Here is an 18661-nt window from a genome sequence, read left to right as displayed (position 1 = left end):
CAAAACGATAGCAACCTGAGTAATCATTATCAGCGAAATCACAACATCAAATTTAGATTTCAATTTGATCTCAGACTTTGCTCGGATTGTTATTCTCAATCTTCATCAACGAGCTTTCTCTCGTACTACCATCTGGCTGCCGTGTGTTTTACGCTGATTAAGTCAAAATATACATGATCATTAAAGGAGGACTGCTTTGCTCTACAACTGCTGTTAAATTGTTTTGCTGATTGGTGCACCCGGAACATGCTGACGTTGAGCATCCACAAATGTAACATTATATCGTTTCATCACAAACTCAACCCGATTACGTACGATTATTCAATTAATGGTCAGTCCCTTGAGCGTGTTCTTCAAGTTCGTGATCTTGGCATCATACTGGACCTTCCGATCGCACTACAACGATATTATCTGTAGAGCTAACCGACAGCTGTGGCTCATGTTCAAAATATCCTTCGAATTTACCAATCCTCTCTGCTTTCGGTCTATGTACTGCGCTCTGGTGCGATCAATTCTGGAACTCTGTAGTATGGTGCTCGTACCAGTCCACCTGGACTGATAGGATCGAATCAATTTAGAGAAAATTTGTGAGATATGCCCAACGACGCCTTCCATGGCGAGATTCGTTGAACCTTCCACTATATGGAGACGCTTGACCAGATACGGAATGATGCCCAAGCGGTGTTTGTTGCTAAAATTCTCACAGGAGGACCTGACGCACCGGAGATACTAAGTCAACTTAACCTTTACGTTCCTGAATAATTGCTTCGCCAACGAAACTTTTTGCTGTTTGAGCCCCGGAACTCCTTGCACGGCCTTCATGATCCTGTCCGCTTCATGTCGGCTAGGTTCAACGAAGTCTACATCCTCTTCGACTTCAACTCTACTGTGGCAACATTTACGTGTAGACTGACTGAATTTCATTAAAAAATCGAGTGAGATGCGTTATTTATTTATTTATTTATTTATTTATTTATTTATTTGAAGCCATGAAAACTTTAGGTGATGTTCACGGATGTGCTTGTTTTGTAATGTTTGTACTGTATTGTGAAATATATGGGGTTTTTACGCCAGTTCAATTGGCTTTTCCCCATCACATTCATTAAGACGATAAAAAGTCAGATCAATAATTAAGTAATAACACCCTTAATGTGCAAAAATAGCACGAAATCTTTTTGGATCGCCGCGGTTTTCAAAAGAGATAGTCGATGAAGCGAATCGATCAAAGAAGATAGGATCTTTTGAAATGTTTTTGAAGATTTGAGGAAATAAACTTGGTTCGGTAATTAACATGAAACATGAGCGTAGCATAGCAAATATAAAAATTTCATAGTTCTTTAGAAAACCTTTCGGTGACCGCGTTACAGAATCTTTCCATGCAGTGAAGGATACATTACAAATTCTGTATGCTTTTCATGCAAATCTCTAATAGAATCTTTCATTTCCACGTTTGGTGAATGACCATTTTCCTTTAACTTGCACAACAAATTACCGTAATTTAACATGACAATCTTCAAAACTTCTGAACTTATTTTGAAGTTCGTTGGACATGACCAAGTGATTCGAAATTCACTTTTTGTGAATTAACATTCCAACTCTTTCTCAGAACAAGGAGTTCAATAGAACGTTTTTATCTAACGCTGCTAATTCATGAGCATGGAACAATTAAGGCTAAAATGTGGAGAAAATCTCGATTTCTCATTACCCATTTTCTGTTTCACTTTTAAAGCAACTAGATCAGGCAGAAATTAAAGTTGTTTATTCAATCATGTTCAAGTGATCACATTAATCTTCACGAACTGCAGGAAATCCTTCCGATGCATCCATTGGCTTCTTCGTTGACGTTGATCCACTGCCCATACTTCCCGGCCAACTACTGAAACCGCTCATGCCTAACGTGCTGCCCATGTCGTCCTTGCCACCAATTTCACCCATGTTACCACCCGAGGCTCCTTCGATATCCTGCTTTACAACAACGGTATAATTTTGCTGGAATCGAATACAGAAATTATCAGTACTAGCTTAGCACATCAAAACACCAAACAACCTACCTTCCCTCTAGATTCAAATCTTGCTCCAGGCCAATCTTTGTTACGACCACTCCAATCGGATGGTTCTTGTTCTGCATCATGTCCTCCTTTGTGAGCCGCTGTCAGCGAGCCCGACGAAACGATCATGAAGATCGCAAATACTTTTAGCACCGCAGATTTCATTCTGCTGTTTTGCTTGAACCGTTTGTTTTGACCCGCTGTTTTGAGCGGAATAGAATGAATGCTAGATTTGGTACGCTTTTATAAGCACTTGCATATTGCGGCCAAATGTCTAATGGAATTATAATGATTGCATTCAGGTTTTGACTGTTTCCAAGTGCATGCAGATTGATTCAATTGTCCGTGCAGGTGAGTAGGGGAGATGGCCAAATAAGAGAAAATAATTGGAATGTTCGCTTGATTCATTTCCGTACTCAAGCTAATTCAAATGATTAGACACTACTTAGCACAAGGTGTCTTATATATCACCCTAATAAAGTTTTACATGTCTTATCTCTTAGGCATTTTGGCATCAGTATTATTGTGTGGCAAGTACAATCATACTCAATGCCCAGGGCAGAAGAGAAATTCTTCGACCCAAAAAGCTCCGTGTGGATATCCGGAATTTTTTTTTAGACTTATTTTTGAGATTTTTAGCCGTAGGCTAGTTCATCTCGTCCATGAAAGGTGGGGCATCAGAAGGAGGATCACCCAGCATGTCGCGTATGCTATTTGGAAGCCCGTGGAATTCCCGCAGGTTCTGATACTGAGGGCATACGCATAGAATGTGCTCGATTGAGGCTGGAGCTCTACAACCGACGCAAGTCCTGTGGAAGGGCGTTCCACCGAAATTGTGCGAGGTCTTTATGTGACCGGTCCTGAAACGCAACGCTATCTTCTGATCCCGCTGGTTCAACTGTTCTGTCCATTTCCTCGTCGTCCCTTTGATCCGTCTGATGAAGAGGGAGCGGTTTTGAGCCCACTCTGCATCTCACGATCCAGCGCTTGACATCGTGTACCGTATAGCGAGGGGCAGATGGTCCTGACCCAACCAGAAAGTCAGCTTCCGAGTTGCCTGGTATTCCACAGTGCCCCGGAACCCAGCAGAATACCGTGTTTGGTGGCGCGGACTTCATCGTCACCTGTGCTCAGGGATGAGTTGGGGCCTGTATGACGCTGTGCGAATCCGTGAGGACCAGGATCGGTCGGTTGGAGAGCGTTGTAGCAGCGATGAAGATGGCAGCAGCTTCAGCAGAGAAGACAGAACATTGCGGCGGTAAGCTGCAGCTGGTTGGTGTGATGTTTCCGGCTAGACCGATACAGACCCCGGCCCGAGAGCGAGATCCGTCCGTGTATCGGTGACTGTGTGTGGGGTATTTTTCTCCTAACATTTTATCTACAGTCCTTTTCATGGCCACGGAATTGTCTCCGGCTTTGAACCTGTCCTTAATCCGGCTTTCTATTTTCGGTAATAGTATTTGCCCGCATTTGTCTCCATGCCAGTGGACCCTGGTCATTGGGGGGGGGGGGGGAGATCTTCGTTGGCAGCCGTCGAGGAGGAAGATCCCTTGATTTCCGGATGTCTTCGAGATGAAAGCAGTGGCTTTGGTTGCGATAGCTGCGGTTATACGGAAGCGGAAAGGCTGGATGCCTGCGTCGATGCATGCAGCGTCAGTGGGCGTGAATGGCAGCAAGCCAGAGACGATCCAGACGTAGGTGTTGTAGCCTGGTGCTAACGTAGCTAAAAGCTTATCCGTTGCGATGCAGGTCATCTCCAACCCGTACTGTCGATAATTGCACTCGCCACGTGAAAACGGATGCTGCGGTTGTTTTATCTATTCTGTCGGGAAATGGTTCGGATGAGATTCACTCGGCTGCGGCATTTTTTCTTGTCTGCACTGAAATGCTGTTCAAAGTTGAGGTATCGGTCAACGAGAACTCCCAGAACCCGGACGGTCTTCTTCAGCGGTATGGACTGGTCGTCGGTTTTGATCGGTGGTCCGCTAGTTCTGTGTCTAGAAGGGCAGACCTGATGCTTTTAGAGGCTGATAATTCAAAGCCTACTGAGTGGGCCCACCTGGCGATGGCGGAGACTGCCGCTTGGGCTCTCATCCTTGTACGTACTGGCGTGGGTCCGGTGGTGACGATGAGGATATCGTCGGCGTAGACGAACACATATATGTTCTTCGGTAGTTTACGGAAGACTGCGTTCATCGCCACGAGGAACAGGGTAACGGCGATAACCGATCCTTATGGGACACCCGTTTCCTCGGGGAAAAGCTGGGATTTGGTGTTGCTGACTGCGACTCGGAATGAGCGGATGGACAAGAAGTTTTGGATGAAGTGAACTAAGGGTCCGTTAAGACCCCAGTCGATTAGTTGCTTAAGGACTAGAGTCGTCCACGTTCTATTGAAGGCGTTAGGAATTACAGGGGGAAATGGTTAATTTCTCAAAGTATAGCTGGAGAACCGCGATTTTTTTTTTAAATTGCATACAATCTACAATCATGAGCATAGAAGAAATATGTCAACACCATATCGATTATGCTACCAGATGGCCAGAAAAACGGTCCTTTGGATTTTCGGAATCACCGGTGAAATGGTCAATTCCTGAATGTAGACCTAGAGAACCGCGATTTTTTTTTCTCAGAATTGCATACAATCATGAGCAAATAGGAAATATGCCAAGCGACCTGAAAACGTCCTTTTGCATATTAAGATTCACCTGGAAATTTATGTGGTCGTAAATATCCGTGATGCCCCGTAACGTGGCTAGATCACCTTTTCGTGGTACGTTACGGGATGTAAGATCTACCACCGATTCCTAGTCCTGACTACTTCAAACTAGGGGAACAGGATTTTTCAGTAATCCAAGGAACACATCTTAGTCCTTGTTACTTTTTATGCCTTGTTGATAGTGACAAGACTCGGCTTTGTCTACCGAGGATGATCTTTAAACAAGGTATAAAAAATGAGTTAGTTGTCTTCATCTATGTGATTGCTAATCTTCTATTCGTTGTTCCCTAGTTTGAAGTGGTTAAGACTAGGGTTCTGATGCATGGTCATTATCAGTGTCCTACCTTAATTTTGTTGCTTAGGAATCCAAATTTCACTGACAAAGGAGCGCGCCTTTGGAGGGTGTTTCAACACTCCAAATGGTATAAAGAGTGGGACCTTTCAATTAGAGTCGGATCCTTGCGATAAATGCGAGAATGACAACTGTAAAAAAAATCGAATACTTCATAATTTTTCAATAGTGATGGAGTAATACGAAATGCACTAAACTAAGGACAATTTACTGGTCGCAGTAGTGTTAGGTCCCGAACAGAGGAAAATAAATATCCGTGATTTTTTTTACTGCGATCAATCTTGAGCATAGCGGAAGGTTGTCATCACTAAACCAATTCTGCTACCGGTTGCTTAAAAAACAGTCATCTAGTTATTCACACTTACCGGAAAAGTGACAATTTTCTGCGAATTAAAAAATGTAGTGTAGAATTCAGAACATAATGGAAATTTGTCAACACTGGACATCTAGTAAATAGGAAATTATTACTATCACTCAAATAAAAAAATATCCCTCTCCAACAGCATAGGATTGTCCTGGCCACGTTCTTGCAACTGGTAGGGATAGGAAAGGTATGTTAGTCCAACATTCAAGGTTGCAGATATTCGCAACGAATCATGCACCGCATTGTCTGCTGCTCATCAGCGATTTGATTCTATCACAGTCAGAGATGCCAGATTATTTTCTATGCAATTCCGTAGACTTTTTTTAGTTCTAAGGTGATATTTTACGTATAAATCGATGAAAGAACTTTTGAAAAAATAATAGGGACAGCCCTCTGGGGTTGTATGCAATGGTGACGTCGGACTACGTGGTCTTATATAATAAATGTTATTTGTTAACTGCAGCATGACTTGTGTTTTGTGTAGGAAAAGGAATTTGAGCAGGGTTTTCTCTTTTTATACTCTTTAGTATGACTATGAATGCCCTGAAAAGAAGCTTTTGATATGAAATTTAGCTGGGACATGTTCAGAAATTTAACTCTTTTGGAAAATCTTGGTGGCCCTGAAAAGGGCCGATAGTAGTACGTCCCAAGCAACACGGCTTGTCATAAAGAAGTTGGAAATACTTTTTAATGACTTACGTAAAGAATCAATAATACTTTAATATACATCATTTAATACATTTATACAACCTAAAATGCGCAAGACGTGGAGCTTATAAAACTTAATACTGGTCTTATAACATATTTTGAAAACATCATAAAAACCAGCGGCCACAAACGCAAAAAAAAAACATTAGCATGGGATTCAAACACTGGTCCTTGGCGTGGTAGACTTATTACTTCCTAACTAGACCAACACCGCTTGATGAAAGGTTTGTTATAAGTATCTATCATCTTCTTGCCAATGGCATGAAAATTATTTTCTCGTTCAACACGCCTTCGATCCATCATAAAGACGTTTTGTTAGCAGCAAAGCGTACATCTACTTGCCAGAATGTTATTTTAACGTATTCTCAACTCCTTATAAGACAACCTGCACATTTTCAGTTGTATTAATTTATGAAATGTCATAAAAAAGTGTTTTCAACTTTCCTTCGAACACCTCATAAGAAACTGTCAATCACTGCGTGAAGAGACAGTCCGGCTCAATGGCGCCATCAATGTTTACGTCAATCTGGAAAGTACAAAATCTCTTCAAGAACTTTATAAATTCAACTAAGATTGATATTGTATACGACAAGTTTTATAGTCGTATTAAAACAGTAAGCTGCACGTTTAAATAACAGTTAAAGATAAAAGCTAAAGAAAACTATTTTGGAAAATGTTGAATCTAGGAAGTATGAAGAAAACATCTTTAAACCTCATATGTAACGTGGGATGTTTTCTGCATCACTTATAATACATTTATACAACAAGCCGTTCTAATTCTGTTTCAAAAAGATGTTTTATGTGTTACTTGGGACAGGCATGAATACCATGATACTGTTGCACCTGTAGTTTTTGGCATACTTTCACTGATTGCTTCCCGGGTATCCTTATTCAGCCATAGCAAGATGTGCGCGTGAGGACTTCCACGGTGCTGAAATTCAATCGTGTCAACCAGCTTGTTGAAGTACACGCAGCACGTGACTGGATCATCATTCATCAGAGTTGCTCTTTGTAGTGCAGTCAATTCCTGGATAGGATCTGTTATGTCATCGCCATTGTGTCCTTCTGACAATCGATGTAGGATATTCAACAAATGGGCCACTTCATCTCACTTGCACTGAGTGTGAGGAACATCGTACGCTTTCCCAATTGTCGCATCATGGTGAACAAATTTCTCTTCCTTTGTTGCCAATACTGTACTGAATTCGGTATTGATTTGAGGAAGGATAGATTTCGCTCAATGCACTGCTCCATGAATAAGGCGGTCCTTTCCACGTGTAAAGTTTGCGGTCGCCGTGCACTTAAAAGTACATTGCAAACCTTCGGAAACTCTAAGCCGAAGAACTTTCATTGTCATATACAACAAATGTGGTTTGGCCACATGCCTGTCTTGACGACGAGTTTCACTGGATGCCATCATGAAATATGTCACCCGAATCCCTGGCTTTCATTTCCATAGATGGCCGAAACAAATGGCAGGAAAAGCTATCTTTTCGCGTGCTCGTCATATATTAAAGACAGAGGAACCCTGTTTTGCGCGGGAGCGATCTCCAGGCATTTGTTCTCATTCCAAAGGAGCGTTTCCTGTTGCCCAAGCAGCAATTCTGTCTCATTATCCACGGCAATGGTTTCCAGCTCAATTTGAGGATCCATTACAGGGTTTCAAGACCATCTTTGGCGATCTGATCAATTGTGATCCCGTAGCGGTGGTACAGCGGTGTCGTAATCTAATAAGAAAGTCACGCTTTAACCGTAGTTTCCTTTATAAAACCGGACAAATACAACGACTTATGGATTACGTGCTTTTTGATGAACACGGTGAAGGCCTGATCATCATCAAGCTGACGGGGAAGAGAGCGTCATCTCTCTTACATAACGGAAACGGTAGAACAACATTCGAGCAAAAAGAAAATTATCAAATGACTATCATATGACATGTGTGATTTCATTCTAACTCCTCAATTTGGTGTAAATTAAACCATTTCTGATCAAAAAGGTTATTACTATGACATCGTTGCTTGCAGAAGCACAACATCAGCAGCTCTTATTATGAGAACAACTAAAATACTTACATCCGTGACGGGCTTCGGAGACAGTGTCGTATGACAGAGCCTGTCGTATGACATTTTAGTTTGGTACTGTAATTTGAAAGCTACGACTACGATGACCACTTACAAGACTGGTCTCGGCATGACTTTTATTCGCCTTCACACGGCACCGTCTAAAATTTTTCTCTTCAAGCAAAGATTGACTATATATTATGGGAACTTTCGACGGAGTGAAGAGATAGTACGAAGGCCGCCATGTTTCACGCACAGTCTGACGTTTGTTTACCCAAAAACCGGATAAGTGAGCAAGAAAACGGTTGACAAGTTGCAGAGGTGTATTTTACTTTATGCTTCTTTCCCTTCAGAATCAGATTGTAAAATTCGATTCTGAAGGGAAACGTACACTGAAGAAAAAAATCCGTAGAAACTGTACCGAATTCCGTAGATTTTGCCTACGGATCCGTATTTCCGCAAAAATTTGTAAAATCCGTAGATCTACGGAGATTTCCGTAGATCTGGCATCTCTGATCACAGTTAACATTGCGCTATTTATGCACGAATACAGTGCTGCACGAATGGTTCGTTTTTTTTCCGGTTTTTTTGCTCTCTCTCCTCTTCGCTATCATTCGCTGAGTTACTGCATTTTGCCATCAAGCATTCGTCACTCACCAGCTGCTTACTTCTGCTTGAAGACTTGGGAGAACTGACTGAAGAGAACTGAAGAGAAAAGCAACAATGAATGGTAATGTCTGCTGTAAGATAAGATTGCTGAAATAAAATGAATATAACGGGTGTTCAATAAAAAAAATGAGAATGATTTCAGTGCCGTCCAGTGCCCTTGTGAGAGCATCGTGAGTTGCGTCGTACGGCTGACCAGGGCCCCATCTCCATATCCAAAAAATACTGAATTCGTTGAAAAAGGGACAGCCCTATGGGGTAGTACGCAATGGTGACGTAGGACTACGTGGTCTTATATAATAAATGTTATTTGTTAACTGCAGCAGGAGCTTTTGTTTTGTGTAGGAATAGGAATTTGTGCGGTGTTCATACTCTTTAGTATGACTATGATTGCCTTGAAAAGAACCTTTTGATATGAATTTTAGTTGTGACATGTTCAGAAACTTAACTCTATTGGAAAATCTTGGTGGCCTTGAAAAGAGCTGATGGTAGTACACGCTTAAAGCCTTTGGAAGATGATGATGACGTGTAGGCAGCTGGATCAGCAAATCGAACCGGACAATTCCATATTCTTCGGTTCAATGATTGGGCACTCGCAAGAGTATCTGCTCGTCTGCTGCTTGACAGGGGTTGAACTGGTGGCTGCGACAGGTTGAACTGGAAGACCGCAGAATATCAGTGTCCACCCAACTAAAGCTCCTCCCCTTTTTAGTTTTTCTCGTTAAACTTTTTCTCTCAACAAGTTGGTAAATCTTAGCCTTTAGCAGTAACACGGTTAACACTGTTTTCGACGAATTTATGATCCTTTTTCACGTCATGGTTCTTCTGTATGCCTGTTCGGATAAATTAGTGTTTGTATTTATTTTTTCTACTGCGCTAAATCAAACGAGTAGAAATAAAAAGGGATGTCGGTAGCCCGCTTGAATAATTGAAAATCCGAAAAATATATCATCGAACAGCTGGAAATTTGGATTTCTAGGCATCCCAAAAAAAAATAGTGTAGTCCTTCGAAAATGTCAAACAGCAGAATTGCAACCAACAAGTGTAACCCAAGAACCAACAGCCGTGCGATGCTAGTTTCCATTGCTATGACGACGACTGAATTAAGGGGCTTAGAAGCAGAGGGGTGAAAGTCAATTCTCTTTTGATGACCATGGCTTGACTAACCTATTTCGCACTATTCCTGCTATGCTCTTTTATCATCCAGGACAACAAACTTATCAATGAATGTGTTTGCCGTCGAGTTATTAATGAAACAGAAAGTCGATGTAGAGAATCGATCAAAATCACTAGCACCCCTGCTTCCAAGTTTGGTTACAAGATAACAACTCTGGAGAGCATTTTGTGTGGTTGTTGGGGGCGTCTGGTTCTGAATATGGCGATGAGTGAAGATCGAAGGCGAATGCCACTTCGACTTGTTTCGTCTACTAACGACCCTCTGATGTCAATTTTGGGGAGCAGCAATGCTTGACATTTACCACTTTTTCAATAATTTCTTGTTTAACATCAAAATCCGATATCGATGCGTGGAAATATTTCTGATCGATTGTTGATAAATGATTGAAATTTGTCCAGGGGCAGCTGAGTTATTAACGTTCAAAATCTTTCATAATTTCGTTACATGTTCGATTTTAGGTTTTCACAAAGTGTACCCCATGTATAAATCACAGACGTAGTCCTACATCAATTTTTTTTACTAGCTATATGACTGAAATAATTCTCATTTTTTATTGAACACCCGTTATTGCTTATTGTTTTCTCTTTTAGACTATCTGGCAGATTTTTCCTTATGTCAAAAAATATTACACTAACAGCTTACATGACATCAACCTTGACAGCAACATCTAGCATCTAAAAATAATAATAACAATATGTTCATTTGTTATGTCAACAGCAATAGGTAAATAAATAAACATCATAAATAAATAAATTGATAATTAATGAAGAGCTTTGAGTGGGTTGGTTTATTTCCTTTAAATTCCGTTATAGTTGCTTATCTTTTTGACAGATACGGGAATTTCGTCTACTACTTGCAGACTTCATCAGTGCCAAGTACTCAACACCACACTGAGTACTTGGCACTGATAAAGTCTGCAAGTGGTAGATGAAATACGCGTATCTGTCAAAAGATAACAAACTGTATAAACAATATACCTCGAGGAAGCTGGGAAACTGTTTAAAGATCATTTCCGGATGAGAATATCAGCCTCGTCTATCTGCCGTATACTACACACCGAAGGTCTCACATGGAAGTGTTTAGAAAGACAGAGTCTTACATGGAAGTGCAATTAGAACAAGATGATGTTTACAGATTTTTCATGGAATTGAGTTCACGACCATGGGATTACCCAAATCTTCTGTTTTTGGACGAGGTATTATTTGATAACCGCGGAATGCTACAAAACCGGGGATATGAGCAAAAGGGTAAAAGGTTGATTGGGCGCGGGGAATTCATTCGGAAGCCCCGTGTTTCTTGTCTATGTATGATAGGCCAGACTGGGATGGTGGAATGTTGCTACACAGAGGAAACATTCACTCGACTTAACTTCTTCCAACATGTTAGACAGTTTGCTCTACAAAGTGGTAAAGTAGAAACATACCCCGGATTTCATTCAATTTGGATTCTCGATGGAGCCCGCATTCATTGCAATGCATACATAATATCGTATCTTTGATCACTTGGAATCTACCCTATTTTCTTGCTAGCCTATACCCCGTTCTATAATCCAATTGATTTTTTTTGAATCGTAAAGAAAAGGATGCAACAAAGCTACAACAAAAGTAATACTCGTGCTCGTACAAAATGTATCGATTGTTTCGAAAATGTGGATACATTTGTGGAGGAAAATTTGATCCCACTGCTGCCTCTCCTGAAGACAGGTCAATGGGAAGAAAATAAGCAAAAACGAAAATGAAAGTATTAAAATCACGCGGTCATTTTATTCGCATCAAAAAACATAAAAATTAAACATGTTTCATTTAACATTAAAACAATCAATAACAAAAAAAAACATAAGAGTACCACCATTTACATGTTGTCCATATCCTCAACGTCTGTTACTCGTTCTTTCAATTGTTGCCCAAATTGATCTTCCTGTACCCTAACAGATATTTCCAGAGCACTGATCATCGATTCGCTTACTTTGTCCCTCAACTCCAAGGCCTCAAGGCGAATCTTGAATGTTATCATTGATGCAGGCAAGCTCTCCATGTTCGACTCAATCACATTGAAAACATGGCTTAGACCAACTACTTCTTCATGGTAACTATGATTCAGAGTATACGCCACCGTAAGCTCTCTGCGAATAGCATTCACATGAGGTCCTTCTTTCGCCCGGAACAGGTGAGCCAGATGCTGCGGAGGATGGTTTTTAAGGGATTCTCTAAGATGAGTTGGAGAATTCAAAATCGAATTCAACCAGAACGACCATGCCATGCTATGTGCCTCGAGATGATTTCCGTGTGCTGTTCTCAGTTCATTTGCCGACTCGACAACAGCATGTGTTGTAGCAGCACCTGAGCGGTCCCATTCAGATGGATCGATGAAGCTCTCTTTCATCGAGTTCCAAATAGTACGGTTGCTAATCGATAAAGAGTACACATGCAGTAGCAGCGAGATATCCTTACCTTTCCAACTCTGCAACAGGCTGCTGCTTTCTTTGAGCTTATCCAATGGGTAATGGGTGGCCCTGACTGGAACAGAACGATTTTTTCAAACTCCTCTTCAGTGGATACTTCACTCCCCACGCTGGATTTGTTGTTCCATCAGCATTTTGGTCGAAAATTACATCCCTATTCAAGTGCATCTTGGCTAAATTCCATACTCTATGAATGCTATGAATACTCCAATGAAACTTTCTGTTGTGTTTGCCGAAATCTGTCACCGTGCCACAAAGGATCCAGAAGTTTGGCCTTTGAACTGACGCATATAGCGAGGGGCACGCAATACAAAGAACCGGTGCGTTGAAGTTAAAATGCAATCAAAAGTACTTAAAGTAATTAATGCGTTTGAAGTAGTACTGACTGTAATTAAAATTAACTATCCGTACTTAATGTAATTAAAAGTATTGAAAATGTAATTAATGTACTTTAATTACGAAAAGTCGACTGCAATTAATGGACTTAAAAAGTAGATAATGTTCTACACTGTGTAATAAATGTAATTGAAGCAGTAGTTTATGGAATTAATTTAATTACAGCCGTTGCTTGTGTCGGAGTTAAAGGTTATTGCGTGCCCCTAGGCGTATAGACTAGTAGAGTCCAGGCAAACATAGATGATCCAATTCGCTCGTCTCGTTGAAAGAATTTTCTGTCCTTTCCACATTCCGAATTGCACTGTCATCCGCAGTATGATCACTAGTGTCAATGAGCGGATCCAACGTACCTTGATTGTTCCATCAACCCGGCGCATCGTAATCAATGAGATATTCAACTTCTGGGTCGGCTTCTGGGTCATCCGTATTGCCCATAGCTTGTTCAAGAGAATCACCGCTATCAATTTTCTTCCCTGTTCAATTGAAATTTTCTGTTTATGGGAGAAATCTTAAGGAAAATACTCAAATACTCACCGATCGAACGAAAAAATCAAAACAAATCAACATTCAACTCGTATCGACTGAAAACGATACACAACCATAACAAAGAAATGTCAAAACAGCATGTACAGTGAAAACCTAATAACCAGTGACCAGAATTGTTCGGAAACTATCTAACTGTTGATGTTGGATGAAGTTTAAAGACTCCGCAGCCTTACTTTGATAAAAAAAAGTTGATTTATTTCTGAATTGTATAACATTGAAATATAACCCATATATACAGAAATTATGGGTTCTACTGTGAGTCATCCACAGCAAGTGTGACAAAATTTTTTGTGCAGCAGTCTAAAAGGATGCAAAATGTGCAATACAACATGATGATCTCTCTATCGTTGTAACACCCGTTGCTGATTAAAAAGAAAGAATTATGTTGTGTGTTAACATTTTTTTTATTGATAGAGGGGAAAACCCGCAGGAGTGAAAATAATTTAACTACCTCTTCTCCCGCAGGCACAAAACCTCTATGCCTTTTCTGAGTTCCTGCCCTTTTGCGATTATGAGTAAAATTAACTCAAATTTGGATTGATTTCATTGGCCGTGTTCATACAAATTTTTACGGTATGTGTGGTGCATTTTCCCTTCCATTGAATCATCCTCGGGATTCCCTTAAAACTCTTCTCACAATCCCCTCTGATTTATCCTCAAAACCATAGCATTGTTCTCGGAACTGTCTTCAGAATTTACATAGAATTATCCCAGAATTCTTTTGGAATGATCCTCAGAATTCAATAATGCTGGAATTCTTTCCGGATTTTTTTTTAAACGCTACGCAGTGTAAGTTAAAAGTTTAAAGATTTTCCTTGCAATTCTTGGATTCCTTGAAATGTTTCCCAGAATTATTTTGGTATGTCATAGATCGATATAACGTAACTGTGACTTTTGGCTTCCATCGTCGATTTCCCGCAGATTATCATTCAAACAAGCAAAGTTATATCACCATCGGACAGATGAGATATTCCCCTATTTATTAGTAATTTTTTTTTTCCTTGATTTGTTTTCCGTCGATCTTGTTTTCGGTGCTGAGCACCAATGCTGCTGACACCAAGGAGGCAGCTCCTACACCTGGACCCTATCTATCGACCCATCAACTCATGAACCGGGGACCGACGACTTTACTTCCCTTCCGAAGGAAGGCGTGATCAGAGATGTCATGCCTCAGAACATCCTGGCGGCGCCGACTGGGATTGAACCCAGGCCTGCTGGGGTGAGAGGTACTCACGCTTACCACTACACCACCGGCGCCGCTATATTAATATTAATTTGTATGAGTCAATTGTTGTTAGCGAGATATCGTACCCTCAAACTTCGATTTCCTTAGAATTCTTCCCGGAACAGCCTTGGAGCTCAACTCAGAAGACGTGTGCGATATTAGTTTTGGAAACTAGCACTTCTCCACAAAATGTATAGTACCTTTTGTACAGTGAAAAACTGACATCAATACATCAATTTGACCACCATGGTACTGTGGATATCCAGAATTTCCGGGAAAACGTAAAATTGTTGAGAACAGTACCAGACATTCAGGATATTCAGAGTTGGGAGGAAATGCTGTAGTAATATCAACATGAAACTTTAGTGTGATAATTTATTGGCTAGAGAAAGTTCTGACGATAAAAGATTGATAGTTCCGTTGATTCGTAGAGTACGACAGTATGAAATAGAATTTGAAAATGAGCGAAGGGTCATGAATTCGATAATACTAATCAAATGCGTACTCCTTTGCCTAACTCATACTTTGATGGATGAGGGGATTTGAAGTATGTCCTCAAATCAACAGGCAAAAGAGTGCGCGGCTGTTGAATAGTTATAGCGACGTTATATCATAGAGGTAACTCTAAGACCAGAAGGTCCCGAAGAAACGTGCTCAACTTTTTGGGTCAGCTCTGGTACTCTCTTCGGTCCCAAGCTAATCGATGCACCCCTCGAAACATAGGAAAATCCACGAACCTCTAATTTAATCTGTCAAACTTTCATAACGAATCAAAACAAACATAGTTTAGTACTAGAATTTCGACAAGAATGGGGTACGTTAATCGATTTGCTTGGGACCAATAGGCTAGTCAAGTAGTGAGCCAATTTTAAATCGTTAGTTTCCACCGGTTGGTAGACTTATTACTTCCAAACTTTATATTATAAGTATCTGTTTGTTTTGTAGCATGTTCTTGCAAATGGCATGAAAATTATACTCTCGTGCAACAAGCCTTCGATCCATTATAAAAACGTTTTGTAAGCAGCAATATTTAATTTCTAGAGTGTTAATTAAAAGTATTTTCAACTCCTTATAAGACAACGTGGTCATTTTCAGTTGTATTAATTTATGGGATGTCATAAAAAAGTGTTTTCAACTTTTATTATAACAAACCTCCGAAAACCTCATAAGAAACGGTCAATCACTGCGTGACGAGACAGTCCGGCTCAATGGCGCCGTCAATGTCCACGCCAATCTGGAAAGTACAGAATCTCTTCAAGAACTTTATAAATTCAACTAAGATTGATTTTGTATACGACAAGGTTTATAGTGGTATTTGAACAGTAGATGCACGTTTAAATAACATTTAAAGATCAAAGCAAAAGAAAACTATTTTGGAAATGTTGAAATCTAAGAAGTATGAAGTAAACATCCATAATAAATACTCATAAAACGTGGGATGTGTTCTGCGTCACTTTTAATACATTTATATAACAAGCCATTCTAAATATTTTTTAAAAAGATGTTTTATGTGTTACTTGGGTATCCGTTAGACGTCAAACTTAATAATTTCACGACAAATGAAGCAAACCTAGGAGAAAATATTCATGTACCAAGAACACCCGTTTTTGATCAGTTAAGGCTGGATTATTTAAATACAGAAGAGAAAGTTTGTCTATTGAAAATGATTGCTGGTTATGAAAATATTTTTCATGTGGAAGGCCAACAACTGACTTTCACTAATGCAATCAAACATAAAATCACATCACATTCCTATCGACACGAAATCATACCGCTACCCCTTTTTTCATCGACAATAGGTTCAGCAGCAGATTTCGAAAATGTTGGATCAAGTAATTATTAGGTCTTCAAATAGCCCCTGGACCTATGCTGTCTGGATAGTTCAAAAAAAAATTGGATGCATCTGGAACAAAGAATCAAAAATATCTCCAAATGACAACATAACAAGCGATCAACGAACCGAATGATAACGCTATGTCAGAAGTGGAAAGCAATAATGATATAATCTTCTTCCTTCTTTTTCATGACAAGCAACCCGTGCGACGCAGCTTGCTCGGGGCGGTAGAAAGAAACGAGCAAATTGTTGGCAAGCTGCTTCACGAAGTAAAGCCGAAGATGATACACGTGTGTTAATGGGATTTTTTTTTGTTATGTCCTTTCTCGAATCAGATCAAGCTATGTCCTCATCGGTGTATATTACAATAAAGCAGGGAAGCAATTTATCATTATCCTCGCAGGAACAAAATTCAGGTAGCTCAGAATAGAGTGCTGGGGATGGTTCTTGATCGTCCTTTCGACACTAGAATAACAAATTTACATGAAGAGGCAGGCATTGCCAAAATAGATTCCAAAATTAACGAAATTAAGACTAAATTTGCACAAAAATGTAATTTATCAGAACATGCTTTGATAAGCAATTTGCATATAGTAAAGGGTGATACGGTCAAAATTTGGTCAAGGGAAAACGCGTGTAAATCGGTGAAATCGTTTATTTAAAAAATCAAATTAAATTTCTTTTTCAAGTTCAATTAGTATAAAATTCAGGAAAAATATTCAGTTAGGCTTCCGCTTTTCCAAATCCGAATTGCCGGGCCTTACGCTTGACCCCTGCCATCAGATTTTGTACAGCCACCTTGTCCACCTTCTTCGCCGCAGAAAGCCAGTTTGCCTTGAACTGCTGCTCGCCCTTAGCAGTTTTTTTGGTCTTCCTTAGGTTCCGCTTGACAATAGCCCAGTATTTCTCAATTGGGCGGAGCTCTGGTGTGTTGGGAGGGTTCTTGTCCTAGGGAACCACCTGCACGTTGTTGGCGGCGTACCACTCCATGGCCTTTTTACCGTAATGGCAAGATGCCAAATCCGGCCAAAACAGTACGGAACAACCGTGTTTCTTCAGGAAAGGCAGCAGACGTTTATTCAAACACTCTTTCACGTAAATTTCTTGGTTGACAGTCCCGGAAGCTATGAAAATGCTGCTTTTCAAGCCACAGGTACAGATGGCTTGCCAAACCAGATATTTCTTTGCGAACTTTGACAGTTTCATGTCCTTGAAAACATCTGCTACCTTTCCCCTTCCTTTTGCCGTATAAAACTCCTGTCCCGGAAGCTGCTTGTAGTCGGCTTTGACGTAGGTTTCGTCGTCCATTACCACGCAGTCAAACTTCGTCAGCATCGTCGTGTACAGCCTCCGGGATCGCGCTTTGGCCGTCGTATTTTGTTTATCATCGCGATTTGGAGTCACTACCTTCTTGTAAGTCGATAGTCCGGCTCGTTTTTTGGCTCGATGCACGGTTGTAAACGATACACCCAGCTTATTTGCGGCATCTCGGAGAGAGAGGTTAGGGTTTCGCTTGAAACTACCGGCAACTCTCTTTGTCGTCTCAGCGGCTTCCGGTTTTCGATTTCCCCCCGATCCAGACTTCCTGGCTGTCGACAAACGTTCCCCAAACACTTTAATTACATTTGTAACGGTTGATTTGGCAACTTTTAGCGATTTTGCCAACTTTGCGTGCGAGTAGCTCGGATTTTCGCGATGCGCGAGCAAAATTTTGATACGCTGCTCTTCTTGCTTGGACGGCATTTTGACAACTGAAGAGTGAATTCCAAAATCAAAATAGGAGCAACATTCTACACACACACACACACCTTCAAAATGAGGGGTGTTCAGGTTTTTTAAATGCAAAATTGAAAGAAATACGTCAAGTTGATATTGACCAAATTTTGACCGTATCACCCTTTACGTTAGTTGTAGTTGTGAATAGTAGTTATAAGTAGTCTCCTTTTTCCAATTCAAATCAAACCAATCCCTCCAAGGTGGTCATACTTTAAAATAGGCCTGATAGGACTTGGAACTGTAAATAATAATTAAATTCTCAAATGTACTAAAGTTGAAAAGACGCATCTGTCACTTAAAAAAAAATCATACATGTAAACCACACAATCA

At 40.4% G+C, this 18661-nt stretch overlaps 1 pseudogene; it reads right to left on the bottom strand.

The window, feature by feature from the left end:
• Window positions 1-11944: 11944 nt before the first annotated feature.
• On the bottom strand, window positions 11945-12844 carry LOC135710828 (uncharacterized; annotated as a pseudogene).
• Between the last annotated feature and the right edge of the window lie 5817 nt (window positions 12845-18661).

This window comes from Ochlerotatus camptorhynchus, unplaced genomic scaffold (assembly GCF_037179485.1).
Source record: "Ochlerotatus camptorhynchus isolate MF236.1 unplaced genomic scaffold, CSIRO-AGI_Acam_v1.1 ptg000404l, whole genome shotgun sequence".
Taxonomy (NCBI): domain Eukaryota; kingdom Metazoa; phylum Arthropoda; class Insecta; order Diptera; family Culicidae; genus Ochlerotatus; species Ochlerotatus camptorhynchus.
Note: the sequence above shows the minus strand (reverse complement) of the source record. Positions and strands in the feature narration are given on the sequence as shown.